Source organism: Triticum urartu, unplaced genomic scaffold (genome assembly GCF_056163025.1).
Source record: "Triticum urartu cultivar PI428250 unplaced genomic scaffold, HENAU_Tu73 scaffold1863, whole genome shotgun sequence".
Taxonomy (NCBI): Eukaryota; Viridiplantae; Streptophyta; class Magnoliopsida; order Poales; family Poaceae; genus Triticum; species Triticum urartu.
In genome coordinates this window covers 1-7,500 of record NW_028260308.1, presented here as the reverse complement: position 1 = coordinate 7,500, position 7,500 = coordinate 1, and positions in this window count along the sequence as shown.

Sequence of the window (7,500 nt, the reverse complement as noted above, 5' to 3'; positions counted from 1 at the left end):
TATAGTCTATCTCTTTCTATATATGGAAAGTCAAGAAATTCTCATCGAAACATCGAGAAATTGTGCATATAGAAAACTCTAAAGAAAGAAAAAAAGGAGACCCATGCCATGATTTTCAAATCTTTTCTATTTAGTAGTCTAAGTTTCTCGATGAGGATAATTAATTCGGTCGTTGTGGTCGGACTCTATTATGGATTTCTGACTACATTCTCCATAGGTCCCTCTTAGATCTTCTTTCTCCAATCTTGGATTAGGGAAGAAGGAGATATTCGCGACTACTGGCGATTTCATTATGGGGCAGCTCATGATCTTCATATCGATCTATTATCCACCTCTGTATCTATTCTTTCTTAGCTAAACAGGTGGAAGATCTATCCAATTTGGTTATATTATATCATGGACTCGAAAAACGGATCTGAATTTGACTGAAATGCACGATCTTCACAGGTATCACTTTTCACGATACCTAAAAGGTGGAATAGCGATTTTCGAACCATTTCCTATAAGAGAATGGTTTCCATTACTTTGAGAAATGGATTCTTATATCAAACTATAGCTATTGCATTAAAGAAGAAAAGAAACTAATAGAAGTCGAAGACGCGGAATGATAGTGAATAGAGAGAAAGATTCTTCTGATTTTCTTGTTTCTATCTACTAGACGCCGTAGAGAATTGAGAATTTTCATGTCTTTCAATTCTCGTACTCGTAATTGGAAAGTTATGGAAGGAGACCCATCATTTTGCAATGAAAACAACATATAAAACTCTGGACAATTTCGAAATCAGGCCAAGCGTCTTAATACATATGCAAAAAAATTCATTATTGGCCCACCATTGATTAGAAGATTTAGCTTGTATGAATCGCTATTGGTTTGATACGAATAATGACAATCGTTTCAGTATGTTAAGGATACAGATGTATCCACAATTCATTTAGAGTTACTTAATAGTCTATTTCTTATACCATATCTCTATCCCGTGAAATTCTCGAGCCAAAAGATGGATGCATATGCTGTGTTTCATTTTGCTAAATGATATCAATTAAATGGTGTATCAATTCCATAAATTGCATATAGCAATAAATAAATCAGCAAAATTCTTTCTAATATTTTAGATAGAAGAAACATTTCTTCTATCTAAAATATTAGAAAGAATGTACCCTTCTATCCAAATCCAATTTGCATCGATAAAATAAATCCAAATTCCAGTAGTAGATGAATAATTGCAAATTTGTGTGTGTACGAGATTAGAATAACTTCAAAATAACTGACATAATTTTGTATTTTTCCTGATCAGAAAAATACATGAAAAAGAAAGGAGGTAGAAAAATTTTTGGATTTATGGTTAAAGAAGAAAAAGAAGAAAACAGGGGTTCTGTTGAATTTCAAGTATTCAGTTTCACCAATAAGATACGGAGACTTGCTTCACATTTGGAATTACACAAAAAAGATTTTTCATCGGAAAGAGGTCTACGAAGACTTTTGGGAAAACGTCGACGTTTGCTGGCTTATTTGGCAAAGAAAAATAGAGTACGTTATAAGAAATTAATCGGTCAGTTGAATATTCGGGAGCAGTAATTTAATCGTTCAAATTTTTTTCTTGTTTTATTATTTTTTTAGTAGTCTTATAGTAGTCTTAGATTTTTCATTTTGATGAGCCTCGCTTTGAGGAATTCATGGAATAATCCATTTTCATGGAATAATGAATTAAGGAAGAAAGGATATGAGTCTACCGCTTACAAGAAAAGATCTCATGATAGTCAATATGGGCCCTCAACACCCATCAATGCATGGTGTTCTTCGACTGATCGTTACTCTCGATGGTGAGGATGTTATTGATTGTGAACCCATATTAGGGTATTTACACAGAGGAATGGAAAAAATCGCGGAAAACCGAACTATTATACAATACTTACCTTATGTAACAAGGATATAGAGAGATTGTAGAAAGGGGATAGGATAGTTATTTTTGCAAGAGACTTGTTGTAAATTCCTTAACTTAAGAAAGAAAAAAGAATAAAAACACAGATACATAACATAAAAAAAAGAATAAATAAGACGAGATTCGACCTCCCCCTACATATTTAATTTCCTCTCCTATACAAAAACTAGCAAGACCCACTCCATTGGTAATTCCATCAATAACACCCTTATCAAAAAACTCCGTGAGTTCGGTTAACCCTCTTATACCGAGGGTAAAGACCCTAGTATAGAAAATATCTATATAACCACGATTATATGACCAACTGTATATATTTTTTTTTACTTGATCTAAAAATTCTTTTTTAGGATTTCCTTTGTAAAAAGAGTTTATTAAATCCAAATTCTGAAAAAAAGAATAAGCGGATCCATAGAAGATATATGCTATGAATAAACCAAAGATAGCTAGACTTACAGAAGAAATTGCATTAGTAATAAATTCATATGAATTTACAAAAGAATTAGAACTTTCCTGGGTAAAGTTTATTGAGGGAGTTAACCACTTTGATAATATGGTTAACTCTGCTATTCCATTACCAATTCCTCCATTATCAAAAGAGATTCCTATGAATCCAATGAACAAAGTGAAAAGTAGTAATATAAGAAGAGGAAATAACATAGTATTTCCCGTTTCATGCGGATAGGCAAAAGTTTTTTTAGCCCCAAAAGACGTAGTAAAGGATCCTATCCTATTTCTTGTATTACCTTGAATTTTTGGTATATTTTGTGAAAAAAAAGAAACTCCACTCTTCGTTGTTGATAAAACGAAATCCCTATTCACTCCTTTGGGTATCCTTTTTCCCCATAAGGATATTGAATACAAGGAACTCTCTTTAGTGCTACTGTAATTTTGAAAATGAACACGCAAATACCCATCAAATGTAAGTAAATATATCCGAAACATATAAAAGGCAGTTAATCCTGCAGTAAAGGAGGCTATTATTCCAAAAAAGGGCGAATACAACCAACTATTACTAAGGATTTCATCTTTGGACCAGAAGCAAGCAAGAGGTGGAATACCACAAAGAGAAAGTGTACCCCATAAAAAAGTAGTTCTTGTGATTGGAATGTATTTTCTTAAACCGCCCATAAGAACCATATTTTGACTTTTATCTGGTGAATATCCAACAAGAGGTTCCATTGAATGAATAACGGATCCGGATCCCAAGAACAATAAAGCTTTTGAATAAGCATGAGTGATCAAATGGAATAAAGCAGCTTGATAAGAACCTATACCTAGAGCTAACATCATATAACCCAATTGAGACATTGTAGAATAGGCTAAGCTTCTTTTAATATCTCTCTGAGCAAGAGCTAAAGTAGCTCCTAAGAATAGTGTTATTGTACCTACTAAAGAAATAAAACTCATTATCAAAGGTAAAGATATGAAAAGAGGAAGAAGTCGAGCTAGAAGAAAAATTCCCGCAGCAACCATAGTTGCTGCGTGTATAAGAGCCGAAATAGGAGTGGGCCCTTCCATAGCATCGGGTAACCATACGTGAAGAGGGAATTGTGCGGATTTCGCAACTGCACCAAGGAATAATAAAAAAGCACACAAAGTAGTAAGTAAAGAGTTAATTCCATTATTAGGAATCCAGTTATTAGCTATTTTGAACAAATCCCTAAACTCTAAACTACCTGTTATCCAAAAAAAACCTAAAATTCCTAATAATAGACCAAAATCCCCTACACGATTAGTTACAAAAGCTTTTTGACAAGCACTCGCTGCGATTGGTCGTGTAAACCAAAAGCCTATCAATAAATAAGAACACATTCCCACGAGTTCCCAAAAAAAATAAATTTGTATCAAATTGGAGCTAGTAACCAATCCCAACATGGAAGTATTGAAAAAACTTATATAAACAAAAAATCTCAAATATCCTTCATCGTGAGACATATAACCATCACTATAAATAAGAACCAGGATTCCTACAGTAGTAATTAGTATTAACATAATAGAAGTAAGTGGGTCAATCAAGTATCCAAATTCTAAAGAAAAATCATTATTGACGGTCCAAGACCATAGATATTGATAGATCGAACTTCCATTTATTTGTTGAATAGACAGTTGAACTGAGAATACCATAGCTATACTTAAGAGTAAAACACTAGGAAAAGCCCATATGCGACGAAGATTTTTTGTTGCTGTCGGAATAAGAATAAGGCCAAATCCCATTGACATAATAACTGGAAGTGGGAGAAGAGGGATTACCCATGCATATTGATATGTATGTTCCATAAGAAAAGAAATTGCAATTTTTACTTCAATTTTTACTTCAATTTTTCTATAAAATTGTTTCCGATTCACCAAACCAATTCTTATCTCTTTCTGAAAGAATAAATAAAAAGAATAAGAAAAAATACTGAAATTCTTAATTTTTCCAAAATTTATCTCATTGAAATAATTAAAAATTAAGAATGGGTTTAGTTGGTTAAATTAAAAAAGTTAATAAAATAACTAGGTAACGAAGTTATTTTATTAACTAAATAAAGATATTTATAAAAATAAAAAAAAAAAAGTGGAATCATTTTACTTTCTATTCATAATTCATTTTTATATTTCTTTAAAACAAAGATGAAACAGCTCTCTTGTTCCATAATTAACTGATTGAGTGAATTCCAATGAAAACCTATGTTTATAAGAAATTATCGAATAGTCCTTACTTCATATAGAACTAAAATTCTAATGACTATAAATTACCTAAGTTTTAGAATGTCTTGTTTAAGAGACTCAGTATTTTTTGTTTTGATTGGAATTCCTTTCCTTTATGGAATACCATTCTGAACTTAATTAACTATTTTCATTTTCCCTTCTTTTTATCCCCCCGTCTTATCTTATATGGGGGATAGGCTTCCATACCATATATCTATATATGGAGTATACTTGATATATAAATAGATATAAATAGATTTAAATGAGAAACCCTTCTATATATTCTATATTATTAAAAAAAAAGTATAAAATATATAAAGAAAAAATGTTAAAAAATTCTTGTTGTCTTATCCGCATTAGACAAAATGAAGTAAAAAATAATTCAAAATTTAAGTATCTTTCAGTATCTAAGTATAAATACTAATAAAAAGAAGAAAGAAGGATTGATTTGCAGCAATAGATGTCTTTCACATACAACTAGAAAAAAGTAATTTCCTTTTTGAATGGCAGTTCCAAAAAAACGTACTTCAATGTCAAAAAAGCGTATTCGTAAAAATATTTGGAAGAAAAAGACTTATTTTTCCATAGTACAATCTTATTCTTTAGTAAAATCAAGATCATTTTCGAGCGGTAATGAGCATCCAAAACCAAAGGGTTTTTCTGGGCAACAAACAAATAATAAGATTTTGGAATAATATGAATTGACTTATCAAAAAAGAATTCCAATTATTTAATAATTTGGATTCTTCTTTGAATGTACTTTTATGTGTCGAATTACTCGGTACAATATTCTTAGAACAAAAAACCCCTCTTATCTTATATATACAAGAAAAAAAAAGTTTTGTTTGGTATACTGTGTGCTAAGTATTCTTTTCCTATCAATGAACTTTTCATAATTTTCCTAATAGAATCCTCATATTCTATTAGGAAAATTATGAAAAGTGGAGTATTCTTACAATAGGACTTACAACTTCCACCTATCTTCTCCAAAATCATAAGGTTAGTAAATCTTATTAATAAGAGCATAAAGACTTTCATTCTAGAAATTTTTAAAAAATCCAAAAAGCCTTTTCTATTTATCCATTTTATTTTAATTTCATCATTAAATAGAAACCCTTTTGGATTTTTTTCATTGTATTGAAAGAATTTTCAAAATGTAAAGGGGAAATTAATTAGAAAAAATTAGTTCTATAATTGCAAGTTAGAAAAAAGAAGTTCCAACTCTTTCAAGCAGTGTTTGTGTTTCTATTGGGCAAAGCAAGAGTTTATTGTAAAAAAAAAAAATGGAAACGATACTACCAAACGAAGTCTATTTTAATGAAAACTCTAATGTTCCTAAATTTTATGGACTTTCCCAATATCGACGATTCCCAAGATAATAGCTATTATTCTTTTAAGTTACCTATTATTTGAAGTTAGCCGCCATGGTGAAATTGGTAGACACGCTGCTCTTAGGAAGCAGTGCTCAAGCATCTCGGTTCGAATCCGAGTGGCGGCATTCTTGAAAAAGAATACAATAGATTAGAAATCAATTCGAAATTTACAATTTTGTAATGGGACCTTCCCCTTATGCTATTTGCAACTTTAGAACATATACTAACTCATATCTCTTTCTCAACGATTTCAATTGTGATTACGATTCATTTTATAACCTTATTAGTTCGTGAACTTGGAGGATTACGCGATTCGTCAGAAAAAGGAATGATAGTTACTTTTTTCTCTATAACAGGATTCTTAGTTTCTCGTTGGGCTTCCTCGGGACATTTTCCATTAAGTAATTTATATGAGTCATTGATCTTCCTTTCATGGGCCCTGTATATTCTTCATACCATTCCTAAAATACAGAACTCTAAAAATGATTTAAGCACAATAACTACGCCAAGTACTATTTTAACGCAAGGCTTTGCCACATCGGGTCTTTTAACTGAAATGCATCAATCCACGATACTAGTACCTGCTCTACAATCTCAGTGGTTAATGATGCATGTCAGTATGATGTTATTAAGCTATGCAACTCTTTTGTGCGGATCCTTATTATCTGCCGCTATTCTAATCATTAGATTTCGAAATAATTTCCATTTCTTTTCTAAAAAGAAAAAAAATGTTTTAAATAAAACATTTTTCTTTAGTGATATTAAATATTTTTATGCAAAAAGAAGTGCTTTAAAAAGAACCTCTGTCCCTTCATTTCCAAATTATTACAAATATCAATTAACGGAGCGTTTGGATTCTTGGAGTTATCGTGTCATTAGCCTAGGATTTACCCTTTTAACCGTAGGTATTCTTTGTGGAGCAGTATGGGCTAATGAGGCCTGGGGATCCTATTGGAATTGGGATCCTAAGGAAACTTGGGCATTTATTACTTGGACCATATTCGCAATTTATTTACATAGTAGAACAAATCCAAATTGGAAGGGTACGAATTCTGCACTTATAGCTTTGATAGGATTTCTTATAATTTGGATTTGTTATTTTGGTATAAATCTATTAGGAATAGGCTTACATAGTTATGGTTCGTTTACATTAACACCTAAATGATTACATAAAATAAAACCTTCATGAAATGAAGGTTTTTACTTTTATGTTTTATTTGAGAACCCCTTGAACGCCTTATCAAAGGGTTCTCAAAAATTCGAGATAGATCTAATTATACTTTTTTACTTATTTCTGCATTATATACTTTTTTACTTATTTCTGCATTAATAGAGCAGACGAGTAAAAAAAAGCAAACCTATTTAGGATAATAATTGGATAAGAGAGCCTCTACCCTGTCAACGGATAGGGAGAGAACAAAATCTGGATAAATACCAATTCCTATTACTGGTAAAAAGATACAGATTAAAATAAAGAGTTCTCGTGGTCCAGAATC